The sequence below is a fragment of the Sciurus vulgaris genome (genome assembly GCF_902686455.1).
Source record: "Sciurus vulgaris genome assembly, chromosome: 17".
NCBI lineage: Eukaryota > Metazoa > Chordata > Mammalia > Rodentia > Sciuridae > Sciurus > Sciurus vulgaris.
The window spans coordinates 62539044-62555429 of NC_136478.1; the positions used below are offsets into that span (position 1 = coordinate 62539044).

The 16386-nt window shown below is 46.7% G+C and overlaps 1 long non-coding RNA gene and 1 pseudogene across 4 annotated transcripts; both read left to right on the top strand.

Moving 5' to 3' along the window:
* The first annotated feature begins 2058 nt into the window (after positions 1-2058).
* Positions 2059-8371, top strand: LOC306648801. Of its 3 annotated transcripts, XR_013760493.1 has the most exons (4): positions 2059-2280; positions 3085-3356; positions 4496-4559; positions 5641-8371. It is a non-coding gene; the product is annotated as an uncharacterized lncRNA (long non-coding RNA). The 3 variants fall into 3 exon arrangements; XR_013760494.1 differs by lacking the exon at positions 2059-2280 and having other exon boundaries at positions 2481-3356; XR_013760495.1 differs by lacking the exon at positions 2059-2280 and having other exon boundaries at positions 2481-3356; positions 8001-8371.
* Positions 8372-9106: 735 nt separating this feature from the next.
* Positions 9107-13752, top strand: LOC306648529 (beta-1,4-galactosyltransferase 3-like; annotated as a pseudogene). Its single transcript has 4 exons — positions 9107-9386; positions 10826-11064; positions 12297-12674; positions 13192-13752. The product of its transcript is annotated as a beta-1,4-galactosyltransferase 3-like (transcript).
* Positions 13753-16386: the final 2634 nt, after the last annotated feature.

Genomic DNA, 16386 nt, shown 5'->3' on the forward strand with positions numbered 1-16386 from the left:
GAACCTGTATACATAAAGGTAAATGAATAGCTAATCCATGTGATTATTCACTCCAGGGAACAATTAAAACTTGTGTAGGAGAAGAAAAGTGGTCACAGTGTACATGGGCAGCTATAGCTCAGTCAGTCATGTAAGTAATAGGGAAGATGGGTCTGGTCAGAACTGGACCAGCTTTGGAAGCCTGGGCATGTGCTGGGGATGGGAGTGTGTGAGAACCTGAGAGGCCACAGGACCAGCACGTCACTGAGAGTTTAGGTGGTGATCTCTCAGAGGGAGGATCAAACTGGCTTCAGGGACAGAAGTCCAGGATCTTTCCTGCATCTGCCCTCCAGATGAACAGCTCTGGCAACCTCACGGATTCAACATCATCCACTTACTCCTCCACTGTCAAGTCTATGGACTTATCTGTTCTACAGAACTACTCATCCTATATAAATGCATGTTTTTACCTTTTAACCCGGCTCTCCCATTTTCTGCCCTTCTCACCCCTGTTCTACTCTGTTTCTATGTATTTAACTCCCCTCCTCTTTTATTTCTCTATATAAGCGAGACTGGACCTTGGTCCTTTGGCCACCATGATACTTCCAGATCATTACGTATAAGAAAGTTCACTTCAGTTGTTCACCTTTTGATCCTCCCTGGGCTCTGCCTCATTTTCCAGCAGCCCACACAGTTTTCAATTTTCAGTAATTTAGAAGAAGAAAAAAAGAAAAAGCCTTTAAATCAGTGTGAAAAATACAGAGAAAAGTTATTTTTTCAGAATATGCAACATCAGTTTCTCTAAGAAATATATGTGCATATATATTATATATTATACATACATATATATCATATACATGTGTGTGTATGTATGTTAGATACCTGAGGATGATGGGAACACCAGGCTAAGAGAATAATTCTACAACACAGGCCCACATGCTTTCTTTGCCCAAAAGCAATCTGCCTGTAGCCCTGACTGGCCTAAATGGATAGTCCTATCCATGTCACATTCCTCAGCAAAAGGAGGCAGGGGTGAGGGTCAGGCAGTAGTGCAGGTAATGAAGGATGCAGGTCGAGAGAGGATGAAGACTGGTTACCAAAGAGAGAACAATGGATTGCTAACAATTAGCCTCCACACCACTGCTCTTGCATACGTATACATATTCAGGGAAGAAAGAGAAGACAGTAATTAAAAAGAGGGGTTCTAGGGTTTAAAAAAAAGCAAGTTGCATCCTATCCCATGAGCTCTCGGCTCTGAAGCCCTGCTTTTCTTAGAAGAAGTTTATCTCTATCGCTTTCTTAAGTAAAAACTTACTCTCTATGCTTGCCTCAGCAAACGGTGTTTTAGTCAGCATTTTTTTGCTGCTGTGACTAAAAGGACCCAACCAGAACAACTGTAGAGGAGGAAAAGTTTATCTGAAGGTTTCATAGGTCTTATTCCCTAGAAGGCCGGCTCCATTCCTCGGGGCTCCAGGTGAGGCAGAACACCATGGTGGAAGAGTGTGGCAGAGGGAAGCAACTCATATGGTGATCAGGATGCAGACAGAGAGACTCCACTCTCCAGATACAAATAGATACCCCACGGCCATGCCCCCAATGAACTACTCCTCCAGCCACATCCCACCTGCCTCCAGTTACCACTCAGTTAATCCCATCAGGGTTTTATTCACTGATTAAGCTATAACCTAATAATTTCTCCTCCAAACCTTCTTACATTGTCTCACATGAGCTTTTGGGGGACACCACATCTAAACCATAAAACCGGGAAACAAGAACCCTTTCCTGATCTGCAAGGGACCTGTATTTTATATATACATACATACACACATACATATATACACACACACACATATATTATATCATACATAGCATACATTATAAATATATATACACACACACATATATATACATAAAACACATACGCACACACACACCCACGCAAGATTGAAATCAGCCAGGAGACTAACTCTGACATTCCAGGTGTTCCCTGACTGTACGGAAAGAGAGTTCTTTGATGGTGGTCTTCAGTATCATAATGCTATGGGCGCGGCCATGACAGTTTCTGCAGAACCGCTAACATGACTAGCTACCCGTCTGTCAGCCATGATAACCACTGGCAGGCGTAGCTTCGGGGTTGCTAGTGGGCATGCGCCAAGGGCAACTTGGGCAAAGCCATCCCAACTCGACGCTTCACAAGCCGGAAGTTTTCGAAAGGCCCGTTCCGGCTTAGACAGTGGAGTAGTTATATCAGTCGCGGGAGGCCAAGGTGATTTGGGATATCAGCATTCGGGATTCTCTAGGGTCGGTGAGGGGAAGTCCGCTGCGGTCAGCGATGCGGGGCTTCCGAGCTGGGTGTGAGCGGAGTGCGGGCGGGCCGGCGGAGTGCGGGCGGGCGTGGCCGGCCGGGTGGCGGGCTGTGAGTGACGGCCCTGCGGGGCGGACGTAGTTTCCCAGTTAGGCTGTCGACTGGCTGGGTGGTTTTCATACAGAGACATATGTCTTATTCGTAGCTTAGCTTCCAAGTACGCTTTGGTGTCGGATTTCACATCGTTGTCCCTTGAAACGCGTTCGAGGACTGCGCGTGCGACTTCAGAGCGCCTTAGTGGGTGGCACCGGAGGACAGTGGGGAGGGAGTCGCCCGTTGGGACCGGGGCAGCCAGTGGTGGCTTGGGGGCCGGGTGCTTCAGGGGCGTGCCTCCTCGCACACTCAGGGAACCAGTGATCGGCGACCCTTAGGAGTTAGTATCCTGAGCCAGCTGCTGGAAGCCTGGAGGACGGGTGGTGGGCGTTGGTGAGGGCGACTGCGTTGCCTTCTGGGCAGCGAGCTTTGGGGTCTTTTGGAGATGGATGGATGGGTAAGTGCTGGTGTCTCCGCCAGACCCTGTGGATATGGCAAGGTCAGTGATTGGTAGTTGGCAATATCTTTCTCTTCTCACAGTTGAAAGGTGGCACAGCTACAAGAATCCTCCAAGTTTAGTCTTGTCTCAGCCTTTTTTCCCTAATCCTAATAACTACAGTGTCTACACAGTAACCCTCACCTTGGGGTCCTCAGATTCATGTGGGGCAACCGTTGCATGAGTGACCATACAGTCATTGCCTTTCCAGGATTTCCTGGTGTCTGTGGAGCCCCTGGGTCAGGCCGACTCTTTCAGACTACAGGATTTCTCTTCACTGTTCAGCCTGCCTTTCCCCAGTGGCTCTGCTTTGAGCCTCTACTTTCCACCCAACTTCCAGCTCCAGAGGAAAGTGGAGCTGCTAGCAAGAGAAAGTCCAGGAGAAGAAAATAGGAGAAGTCCAGGCAGGACATGCCAGTTGATGTGCATTTATCCCAGGAGCCCCAGGCACTGGGTCCAGAGGAGCAGGACAGATCTTGTGAGGTAAGTAGGAGCTTCCCCAGGAGCACTTGTCCAGAATCTGAGTGCACCAGGGAACAGCAGATCCTGAACTCAATATTTGTGAGGTGGTCTTGATCCTTCAGTTGAGAGTGGACCACAGGGGGCTGATGCCCCCTGCCTCCTAATTTTCTAGCAACATGCTAATTTTGCTGCCTCTTGGGTTCTCTGGTTTAGACTGATGTCACACACACATATTCCCATCCCCAGCACACAGTGCATGCTTTCCATGCCCGTCCCTCTAAGATGTGGATTCAGTTCCGGTCAGATCCATCTTCCCTGGTTATGGTTCCCTGTCTAACCTGCATCTATAGGTGCCTGTGTATAATATGATTTTTGTTCTCCCGCACAACTCTTTGTTTTCTCCTGGACTGAATAATTTTATGTGTTGACTGAATAACTTTATTGACTGAATAATTTTATGTAATTGTATTGCCAGATTTTCCTCCCAAGTGTGTGGGATATCCTTCTCAAAAATCGAATTTATTATTAGCTAACATCAAGAGCAGCAAACACTCATTTAGAGCTTCCTGTGTCCCAGGCACTGTTCTAATCTTCACAACAGACTTCTGAGTTGTTGTTATCCCCATTTTATAGAAGAGGAGGCTGAGCCTCAGAATGAAACAGCTGGCTCAAGTTCATATGGTCAGCAAGCAGCCAGTCTGGGAGTAAAGTCAGCCAGATTGCAGGAGAGTTAGGTTGTCAATTCTGTCATCTTCTTTCTTCCTCCCCCTCCCCTCCCCCTCTTTCTTCTTTCTTCTTCTTCTTTTGGCACCAGGGATTGAATGCAGGGGTGCTTAACCACTGAGCCACATCCCCAGCCCTTTTTGGTTTTTTTTGAGACAGGGTCTTGCTAAGTTGCTTAGGGCCTCCATAAGCTGCTGAGGCTGGCTTTGAACTCATGATCCTCCTTCCTCACCGAGTCGCTGGAATCATAGGCGTGTGCCACAGTGCCCAGCAACTCTGTCTTGATGAAGCTCTTCTGGCACTGTTCTGACTGAGGGGTGGGCCCTCAGCCCTCTGAGCACTGGACGCTCAGGCTCCCTTCACCATCACCTGGGCATCCTCTTCTTTCTCGTGTGTCCTGTTCCTGGTGTCCTGAATCCTTCGGCTTTTTCTTCCAGGTTATAGTTCACCCTTTTGTGGAGTACATCCTGTAGGAACTCCTCGGAAATGTGTACATGGCGGGTAAATCTTACGGGACCACGCATATCTGAGAATGCCAAAGATCAAAAAACCCTATATTTACATATTACATTTATAGTAATCTATCAAAGTGTGTGTGTGTGTGTGTGTGTGTGTGTGTGTGTGTGTGTGTATGTATATACATATATACACACTGGAAGATATCATAGAAAATATTTATTTTGCCATTATATTTATCTTTGATGGGTTTACATTATAGATTGGAAATCGTTTTTGTTTTCCTAAAGCATTCCATTCTACCACCCTCCCTATATATATGTATACATTTTTTTTTTTTTTTTTGAGGTACTGGGATTGAACTCAGGGGCGTTCTACCACTGAGCCACATCCCCAGTGCCTTTTTATTTTTTGAGAAGGGCTATCACTAAGTTGCCAACGCTGGCCTGGAACTTGCGATCCTCCTGCCTCAGCCTCCCTAGTCATTGGGATTGTAATAAGCGTGTGCCACTGTGCCTGGCTTCTCTGTCCAAAATTCCTGTTACATTATTCAGATGTTTGTTCACCATTTTAAAGGGTTCATACACATCCCCTTCCTCATTTGCTTTTCTTTTATCATTTTCTTTTTTCTTTTCTTTTTGATACTGGGAATTGAATTAGAAATTCAATGTCATTTTGATGACATTTAATTTGTAGGACATTAAAAAATAAGCATCATATGGTATGACCAAATATTTTGATGGACCTGGTCATCATCTTGTAAATATTAAACTATCTTTAAAAAGTTAGCATAAGTCTTTCCATTTTCTTACAACATTTTTTTTGTTTAAAAAACAAAACATTGTACTAGCTCATACACTCCCATGACAGATGGTGTGTGCATGTCTGTGCATGAGCGAGAGCATTCAGCAGCTGCGAGGAGCGGTTTTGGAACACTTTGGTCTCAGTACCTATCTGTAGTTCAGGTGGTAATAACAGGGTGCCATGACAGTTGAAACAGCTTTTGTTCTATGGGTTCTAGAGGCTGGGGAATCCAAAATAAAGGCACCAGCAGATCCAGTGTCTGGGGATGGCCGTCTTCTCATTGTATCCTCATAATCTTCACCTCTCATGTTTGTTCTTACAGGGGGCTAGTCTTGCTGGGCACTGTGGCACACACCCATAATCCCAGCAACCAGAGGCTGAGGCAGGAGGATCACAAGTTCGAGACCAGCCTTAGCAACTCAGTGAGACCTCTCTCAAAATAAAAAATAATAAGGGTCGTGGGTGTGACTCACTGTTCAAGTGCACCTGGGTTCAATCTCTTTTGCCAAAAAAAAGAAAGAAAGAAAAAGGAGAGGGTAGCCAGTCCCTTTCACGAGGGCACTAGCCTCATGAACTAATTGTCAAAGACCCCACTTTCTTAAAGTCACACTGGGGTTGGCATTTTAACATTTTTGGGGTGGACTCAAACATTTAGTCTGTAACAGGCCCTGTCCTCTTAAAAATTGTTGAGGGCACCAAAGAAAGTTCTGTGTGATAAATACCTACTTATATTTTGCAGATTAGACATTATATCTGAAATTCTAAAATTATTTGTTAACTTATTAGAACTAAATAATATACCTAATATGTTAATATAAAGACGTTTAGTTCAGAGTCATCTGTTTCTAAAACAAAATAATATTAAAGGGAAGAATGGCACTCTTTACATTTCTGTAAATGTCTAATGTCAAATTAATAGAAGATTCTTCAAAAAGAATGTTTTTATAATTCTTTAAAAAATATTTTAAACTCCAGAAAGAAATGGCCACATGGTTGATTATACATGCAGAGTTTCAGATGAGATTTTTTTTTAGAGATAGATAGTGGGTTTTAAATTTTGCATTATTAAAATTTTCATGCAGAAGCAAAAATGGAGTGAATGATGTAACGAACCCCGCTTTTTTTCATAATGATCAGAAATGGCCTATCTTGTTTCATCTATGACTGCCATTCCTATGTTACCCATGGGTAAATCGCAGGTACTGTATACTCCATAAATACTTTAATGTGTACCTCTGAGGGATGATTGTTTTTTCACATAGCCAGAAATATCATTCATATACTTTTAAAATAATCATGATTTTTTAATATTGTCAGTACCTAGTCATACAACCTAGTTTAAAAATACACCTCAACAGTTTCCATTATTCATTTTCTGATCGTTGTTTCCACTTTCCTTAACATCTGCCATGTAGGTGATCTACTTTACATATGGGTCACTGATTATTTTGTGTTTTCCCTGTTTTTCATTACATCGCTGTTAAGCCTGAGGACACCATTTAGGGTACAAGAATTGGTGGATTTCTGAAGCCAGAAAAGAGAATTTTGCTCTATTTTAGAAGAATATTTTAAACAACTTCTGAGGTAGATTCAAAGGAGACCGAATGAGCGGACAGTGGCATGAGTTGTGGAAGCATCGGCCTGTGCACTAGCCCTGTCTGTTAGTGGAAGGCTCCTTGGAATATAGGTATCCAAGTGGAGGAGTAGAGTAATTGCTTTTTAAGTTCAGAGGAAATAGAGGTAAAGTGACATTGGGGGTTAATTTCAAGACACAATGTGAGTTACTGTTCCATGAAGCCGTTTTGAATTGGAAGAAATGGAGGACGAAAGCTTAGTAGGGGTGGAGGATATGAGTATATGCTTGGATTTGGGAGTAAATTGGATTTCTTTGTTTCAACATTGGTAAGATACATTAGAAAGTTATGAAAAAGCTTTTTAGTACAGTTCTGATAGTTTACATTGGATGTTTTTGGTAGTAATTTAAATATTTATCAGGTTTGGCAAGATTTGTATGATCTACATGAAGTTCAAAAGTTAAAAATGTTCCAAAGCTAAGCCTGGGGACATGAGTGTGAGATCACCAAAATAAAGAAAAGCCAGTATATGGGTAAAACTGCCATCAAGGATGCAAGATAAAACAAAAAGAAAAAACTTGTTTTTAAAATGGACAAAGGATGTGAGCAGGCATTTCTCCACAACCACTGAAGTCCTGCACTCTGAGCTCCATCCTTGAGCCATGGCTGTCCACTTACATGGCCTCCAGCAGGCTTGTCTGTTCCTCCCTTACTCATCCTACTAGGTCTGGATGTCCAGGTAGCCTACATAAGTTTAGTCAGGTTGCCTTTGTCCAAATCCAGTGTCCCCACAGATTAGCAAAGCACTCTTGGCCAATTTTGTAGGCATCTATGCTTCCATTTCTTCATCTGTGAAATATGGAGAGTGGGCATAGTTCCCTCTTGAGGTGGCCATGCAGATTAAACGAGCGTATGTGTGCACGTAGCAGACGCTGCTTGGCACGTGCTGAGTGCGGTGTGATCAGTGCCTGGTGTGTCGGCAGGGCCGTGTGAGTGTCCTCCCTGTCACCGCTGTCAGCCTTCCTCATGTTCAGTCACGACCTACTCCATACGCTCCCTCCTCCATCCTGTTTGTCGAGCCTCTTTCATCTTCTGTTTCTCTTCTCAGAAGAATTTGGGCTTGATATCCTACAACAGGAAGTTTCTGAGAAAGCTTCATTTCAAAATGAGATGGTGAGTGAAATCACAAGAGATGGTTCATGGTGTTCCATTTTAGAACTGTGGCAGGATGCTGGCCTTACAAAGAGAGGTCGGCAAACCCAGATCCAGTACCTGAGCCCTTGTGCTTCCATCAGCAAGAAGACATTGAGCATAGAGAGCAGTTGTGTTCATAAGGACCCAGGGAACAGCATTCCCCTGAGGGTCCTTGCTTCACACAAGAGACCTTAAATGGTGCTCATTGGCGAAACGTTTGAAACCTAACCTAGAAGCAAATGGTCAAAATCAAAGCAGCCTCGCAAAACTGCTTGAAGACATCATTGGCTCGGGAGAATGAAGGACTGGGAGAACACTCCCCAGCAAGGAGCACCCGCGACGGCTCGTGGCTGAAGGGCAGGAGTTCCTAGGGCAGAGAAGAGCACTCATCACTTGTTTTCCCATTTCCTGGGGCTTTACATGCTCAGGAACATGGGGTCTCCGAAGAGGCGATCCCGAACCCTGCCCTCAGCAAGCTCCTAGTTTGATGGGCGAGGTCGTGCAGTCCTGTCCAGGATAGACTGCAGCAGAGGGAAGCACTGGCCACGGAAACTGTGAGGGGCTAGTTGGTACTTGGTGGGGTGTGGGAGGGAAGAGCACCTAGAATGATCGGTTGTCTAGCACCCGTCCGTGCAGGATGCTGGAGCTACAGAGAACCTGGCCCAGCCCTGGACTAATGCTGAGCCCGTGTCACATGTCCAAGTGCTACAGCCCAGAAGGCTGATCCAGCCACAGGACCCACTACAGACAAGGACATTGAGGCTTAAGGGATGTTGGGTTGCTCGCGAGGAGAGCAGCCCAGTTGGTATCAAGTATGACCAGAGGGTTTGGAGGGGCCGAACTGGAAGACTGGGCACGTGTACAAGACAGCCATCTTTTTGGCACAGGTAGCATGACATTGAGTGGCTTGGGCCAGTCTCTCACACTGCCTCCCCTCTGGGGATTGCAAAACCAATCAGAGAAGGCTGGGTGTAGGGGGCTTGCAGTGCGCAGGAATGACAACCTGTTTCCCTTCTCAGAATGAAACGGCGGAGGGGTCTCCTGTTGTCATTGATGGGTGTACAGCTGCTGCTTGTGGGGGCTTTCTTCTATCAAAACCATCCCTACCATGACTTCACCTCCTTTCTGCGCCTCCTAATACAAGACAGGTTAAAGGTGAGGGAAGAGTTGTCCCTTTTGGTCCAGGTCTCCCTTCCAGGAATCTCTCACCAGGACGTCTGCTCCAACCTCAGCCAGATCCACCCTGTGGATATTAGTGAGGAGGATCTTCCAAACTGCCCCATCATCTCACCCTACATCAGTAAGCTTGGGGTGGCCTTCCATACCCCCACCCTGACCCCAGGCTATGGGAGATAGTGGGAACCCCTGGGAGTCGGGCAGAGCCTGGAGGCAGGAAGCAATGGATCTGGGGGCTGCAGATCACCACTGTGGTTATCTGTAGCTGTATCACAACAAATCTCTCCAAAACTAGTGTCCTTGAGCAACCATTATTCTCAAAGTTTATGTAAGCCAGGAATTTTGGGAAGGGCTCAGCTGGGTGGTTATGGTACAGGTTTTTCATGCAGTGGATGAGACAGAACAGCTGAAGCCCTGGGAGCTGGCTGAGCATCTCCCTCTTCACATTGATCTCCCTCAACTCAGGGCCTCTCCATGTAGTCTTATCATATGGGCTAGTTTGGACTTCCTGGAAGCATGGTGGCCTTAGAATGAAGACTTTTTATGTGGCAGCTGAAGGCTTCAGGAGCAATTATTTGCACAAACATGGCAGAAGATACATAGCTTTTTGTGGTCTAGCCTCAGAAGTGTCACTTCTGCCATAGTACATTCAAGTAGTGACAAAAGCCCAACCTACTTTCAGGTGTTAAGGACACAGACTCACCTCTAAGTAGGAGGAATGTCAAATTCACATTGTAAAGAAGGTGTGGTGGGTGAGATACTGTTGTGCACATCTGGAAAAAAATCTGGAACAGGAAGAGAGTGGGAGTCTGGGGTCCTCAATGAGAGGGAAGTGAGATAAACTGAGGGGATCTGAGAACCATCTGGAAGGAAACATCTGGGACCAAGGGTCAACAGGGAAAAAAAGCAACAGGCAATGAGCTTAAGGAGCAGTAAGACAGGGAGCCAGGATGAGGCCTGAAGGAGCATATGATCAGGAATTGGGGTGAGACAGAATGACAGAGGAGGTACTGAGAGGTGGCAGGAAAATCAGGATGGGCATCCTGAAGTCCATGTGAGTGACGTACAGCCCCCTGTGCTGGCAGAGTAATTTCCCAGGACTCAAAGAATCACAGACTGGGTGGCTTAAAACAACAGAATTTTATTCTCTCACTATTCTGGAGACCAGAATTCTAAATTCAAGGTGTTGGCAAGGGTTGGTTCCTGGAGCCTCTTGAGGGAGGAACCATGCTCTGCCCCTCTCCTAGCTTCAGGGTTGCTGGCAATCTTTGGCACTCCTTGGTATGTGGGCATGTCACTCTATAATCTGACTCCATGGATTTCTTCTCTCTGGGTCTTCCCATGGCTTTTTTATATGGATACCAGTCACTGGATTTAGTGCCCACACTGATCCAGTGTGACTGCATCTTAACAAATTAAAACCGCAAACACCCTGTCTTCAATAAAGCCACATTGAGGTTATGGACGGATATGAGTTGGGGGGAGCACTATTCAACCCAGAACAACTGGGTTGTGGGCTGCTGGGGTAGGCCTCTGAGCATTCTGGACTTCTGTGTCTCTCAGGTGGACCCCTGAAAGTGATGTTCCCAGAGACCTGACAATGGAGAAGGCAGTGGAGAAGAACCCGTTGGTGAGGCTGGGAGGCCAATACCGGCCACCTGACTGCTGGACGGCACCACACGGCAGTGGTGGTAACCTACTGTGGGCAAGCCCAGCACCTGCAGTGGCTTCTCTTCCACCTCTTCTGCACCCCTTCCTGCAGCGCCAGCAACCACATTATGCCATTTATGCAAGTGAACCAGGTGAGGCAGGAACAAGGAAGGACATGGACAGAAGGGTAGAGGGTCTGAGCATGGGCTTGGAGAGTCGGGCTGAAGATGGCGCTCTCTGAGGTGAGACTGTCCAAGTCAGAATATCCAGGAGGCTGAATCCGTGTCAAGAAGAACTTGAATTGGGTGAATCTGGAGTCAGGGACTGTAGGTTGGGACTGGACTTGCCAAGTCTGGGATCAGCTTGAATGGCTGTCTAGGCAAAGGTTCAGTCCTGCTGAGTCTGGGTCTCTCTGAGACCAGGGCTGGCCAGGTTAGACAGTAAACCTAAGGAGTAAATCAAAGCGCTGGAATTGGGGGCAAATGGATAGTTGTTTGACTCTCAGTCTTGTCTGTGACCAGCTGTGTGGTCTGAGTGTGGGAATCATTCGTTTGTGCGACACACTGGTATTCAGTAGAGCTACGTATGAACTGGGGGATTCATGCTCTGTACCAGTTTCTCCTTCTTGATAGGGATGGTAAGGACACTTCTGTCACCCAGTTGTGGGAGGGTTGACCAAGGTGAAGAATGTAAAGCACTTGGGTCAATGCCTAGCACGCAGCAGGCGCTCAACGAGGGGTAACAACGATGGTGATCATGATGGGGACAATGGTGATTCTGATGGCTGATGCTGTTGCTGCTGCCAACCGTACGCTGGCGATGATGGAGATAATGATGTTGATGTCGATGGGAGCGAGCATGCTGACAGTGTTAAAAGTCGATGACAGTGATAATACTTCTTATGGTGCACATGACGAACACGATAGAAATGACAGAGACAGTGGTGCTAGAGACGGTGATGAGCAAGGAGGCCGTGAGGGTGAAGGAAGTGACGGCAGAGAGTCGGACCCTGTGGTAGTTCCTGGGCCTCAGATCTAGTCTTCGCTCAGCAGGAACAGAAGCCAAGACACAAGTGCTTTATCACCCCTCACTCTGCCTCCTTCAGATGGTCCCTTGAAAATCATGGGACCTTGAAGATGGCCAGAGGAAAGCTGAGAGGCCAAAGCGACTGACTGGGACAGGGTTGGGATCTGAGAAGTTTCCCAGGAGAGTGACTTTGGAACTGCATCTTCCTGGTTTGCTGTGGGGTTTCCAGATCCGCAGTAGAAATGAGAAGGTATGCCAGGTGAGGAAATAGCACTTTAGAAGACAAGAGAGGACCAGCTTGGCAGGTGGAGGAACAGACTACTGCCTGATGGTGAAGGCACACGCTGTGTCCACCCAGGTACACACCACTGCCTTCAGTCGGGGCAAACTACGCAATTGGGGTTCTGGGAGGCCATGCAGGAGAAGAACTGGGACTGTGTCTTCTTCCATGATGTGAACCTACTCCCAGAGGATGACCGCAACATCTACACCTGTGACATCTTCCCTGCTCATGTGTCTGTGGCCATTGACAAGTTGAGCTACAAAGGGAGCTACTGTGAAGGACTGCTGTCCCTACCTTTCCTTGTAGCTCACCCTCCCCATCAGGGGGTACAGAGAGGCCAATGGTCTATGCCCTGTTCCCTAGAACTGAGGGAGGGAGGGGTGATGGACTTGGGGAACCCTTTGGAGATAGTGAAGAAACTTCCTCTTGGACATGGGTATAAAGAGGGGGTGGGTGATAACTGAAGAGGGGTCAGAAGATCTGCTTAATAAAGTGATGGGCAGAAAGGGTTGTTATAGAAGTCAGAGAATATGAGAGGAAGGTCTAACTAGGGGTGAGGAGGGGCTGTTTTAAGGATCTGAGGAACAAAGGTCAACAGGGTCACGAGAGGTACAAGTCAGATGATTCAGGGAATGAAGACATTCCAAGGGTTAGAGGGAAGCTAACACCAGGCTTCAAGAGGAGATAAACAGAGACAAACACAGGGGTCAGGGGAGAGTGGAGAAGGGCTGCCCCAGAAATGGACCTTGGAGGCCCTGGCCAGCAGAACCTCTGTGGCCTGGAAGTTCTTGTGCTTCCAACTCTCTGCCTCTCTAGGCTGCCCTACAGAGGCTACCTTGGAGGGGTGTTTGCCCGGCGCCCTGTTCTCTACCTGAGGATAAATGGCTCCTCCAATGCATACTGGAGCTGGGATGACAAGGATGACAACATTCCTACCAGGTGAGGGGGCTGAGGGTCCCACCCATGTGAGGATACAGGAATCCCCAGATTGGGGAGACACGGTATCAGAGGAGACAAGTGTATGATCTCCCTGCCCTTCCTCCTGTCCCTGAAAGGGTAAAACTAAGTGGGATGCTCCTGTCACGGCCCCGCCTACTCTTTGGCTGCTACCACATGCTGGAGGAGGGGCAGGATACTAGCCAGAAGCAGAATTCCTGAAGGTGAGTCAGTGGAGGCGTGGTGGTTGGCCTCGGGCTCCCTGAAGCCTGGGCTCCCATGGCTGCCCCTCGCCACCCTCAGGCCTGGTCTTCTGGCCTGGATCTGCCAAAGATGGCAACACAATGGTATCAACTCACTGGGCTACAGGCTGCTGTCCAAGGAGCGGCATCCCCTCTATACCAACCTCACTGTGGATATCAACTTCCAAGCCCCCAAAACCCCAGAGCTAGAGGTATCTGGAAGCTGGAACAGAGCTTCTGGGGCCAGGTTTCAGGGCAGCCTCCCCACCCACCCATCTGAATTTTTATTAAAGGAGTTTATTTTATTGGATTCTCTTCTCTGCTATCCCTAATTCCCATCCGTGGGTCCATCTATTCATCCATTCTCTTTTTTATTGAATCATGCCCAGGAGGTACTCTCTACCAGACCTTAATGGTAAAGGAAAACTTCCCTTTGAGTGAATGCACTGCAAATAGGAATCAAAATTTTGTGGTAAAGGGAGGAAGTTCTGACTGGGACTCCAGGTTGAATAACAAAATTCTGTTTCTGAAAATATCTGCATTTCAGATTTAATGAAATTCCAAGCTTAGTGAATTTAAAGAACAAAGATTTGTGGAGTACTTACGGTGCCTGGCCATCACTGTAATGCTTGGCTTTACATGATTAATGCAAGTTAATTCTCAAAGGAGGCCATGAGTTAGGGATTATTAAGGGGATCCATTGAGCACCTGAGGTAATGATGGTATGAGGAGGTTAAGTCACTTGTCACCAAGTTGGTGAGGTGCAGAGCTGGGATGTACAGCATGCAGGCAGGCTGGCTCCAGAGCCCATAAGCCTAACTGCTGCTATGCCCAAGCCTGTGCTAATGCTTAGAATGATCAAAGGATGGATCAAGTACTAATTTGGGCTGGGGGAAGGCAGTATTTTTTTAATCAAATCACATGACGTTCTCTACTACACCATGGCCATCCCTGCCCAATATTAGAGAAGGTCATGGGGAGGAGGGTAGTTTAATAGTTGAGTCTGGATACTGGCATCAGGCAACCTAGTTCAAATACGAGCTTTTCTCATGAACAGATTTTTGGTTTTAATAAGATTTATATCAAATTCTCTAGGCCTCTGTATCATCTATAAAATGGAACCTGTTGGCATAATTATCTCCTATATGGCCAGGAAGAATAAATGACTTAATTAACACAAGCTGCTTATAATAATAGCTTCTTCTAAAAACTCCATTTAAACTTCAGACCCCCTCAATCTGACTTTGAGACCCTTGTTCATCTCTCAGTTCTTGAAGCCAACAGGTCTTTTCACAAAGCTTTGAACATGCCCTCATGTGACAGGAGACTTTGTATTTCTCCCTGAAACCCATCGACTCCAAAACCATCACCCAGATTCTTCAGTCTCCAATCCGACAGGCACTAAGTACCAAAGGCTGTCCCAAGAACTGCCATGAAGAGGCAAGAGAGTAACAGGAGTCAGAGACTGACAGGACAGAGCAGAGTGGACAGAGGGGCCTGGGGAGGAACAAAGGAGCTGTGAACCATGGGCCCTACAGGTGAGGTGTGAAGTCAGAGGTGTGGACCGCCAGGAAAGGGCAGCATTCTGAAAGAGGAAGGAAGAGCCTGCCCTGGGTGTGTGCGTGTGAGTGTGTGTGTGTGCATGTGTGTGAGAGAGAGTGTGTGTCTCGGCAGCAGGGAGGGAAGAGGTGTTTAGGGAGGCCACGTGAGGAGTGAACACCTGCTGGAGCTAGGATCCAGGCAGGCTTGGGGATGTGGTCCCACCAAAACTCACCAAGCTCTTGATCTCTCCAGGAAGTTCCAAGGGCTTAACACACGTTAAGAGTTTACTTCTTACTCGTGGAATAAGGCACAAGTATATTCTCCCTTTAGTCAAATAATTTGCTCAGCGGCTGCAGACCTGGATCTGTCCACTGAAGGATTTTGCTGTTTTGCTTTTCAGAAGAGATTCTAAGAGGATTTTTGTTTTTAGTAAAAAATATGGGTGAAAGAATAATGTCCAGGCGTGGTGGCTTGGGAGGCTGAGGCGGGAGGATCCAAAGTTCAATACCAGCCTTAGCAACTTAGTGGGACCCTGTCTCAAAATATAAAAAAGGGCTGAGGATGTGGCTCAGTGGTTGAATGCCCCTGGGCTCAATCCTGGTACAAAAAAACCCTAATAATCAAATTGAGAAAGGTTGAATAAATTATAGCATATCAACACCATGGAACAGTATGCAGCCAGTGAAAAGGTGTATTTTAGAGTGAAAAAAATAAGAAGATGTGATCTGATTTCTATAAAACAAAGGATAGGTATGATTACAAGCATAGTAATGTGGGGGTATCATCTGCTGGCAAATATCTTCCATAAAGAGCCAGATTGGAAGAATTTTCAGCATAAGGCTATAGGGTCTCTGCCACAACTATACAGTTCTGCCAGTGGAGCAGGCCTAGGCAATACATAACCAAATGAGCATGGCTCTGCTCCAATAAGACTTTTTTAAAGAAACAAAACTGTTGGTAGGCCAGATTTGGTTAATGGCCACAATCTACTGACTCCTGGTGTTCATATATTTATAAGATATATGAACAGGTCCACACTGAATGGCTGGCACTGGTTACCCATGGAGACACACGGATGGTAGACATGGAAATAAAAGGGAGTGGAGAGCTGAGGTAATACGAAAGAAAGGTCATAATACAAAGCTCAGCATTCAGTACATCTCACTTATGCATTTATCAAAAAAGGTACATTCATACTGCTACAGAGCTGGGGGCCTGCCTGCTTGAGCTGGGGCAGCCGCCAGTCCTTGGGTGCCAGTTCTGTGACTCTGCCAGAAAGAATTTGAGCAAAACACAGAGTAGTGAGAAAAGTTTAACAAAGTGAAAGGAGAGGGTTAATACAGCGCAGGACCACCCTCAAGAGAGGACAGTGTGGTGCTCACAGGCTGCCGCCCTTAAGGGGACAGCCCTCTGTTCTCTCGATCCCGTCTCCCCTAAGTTGCCTA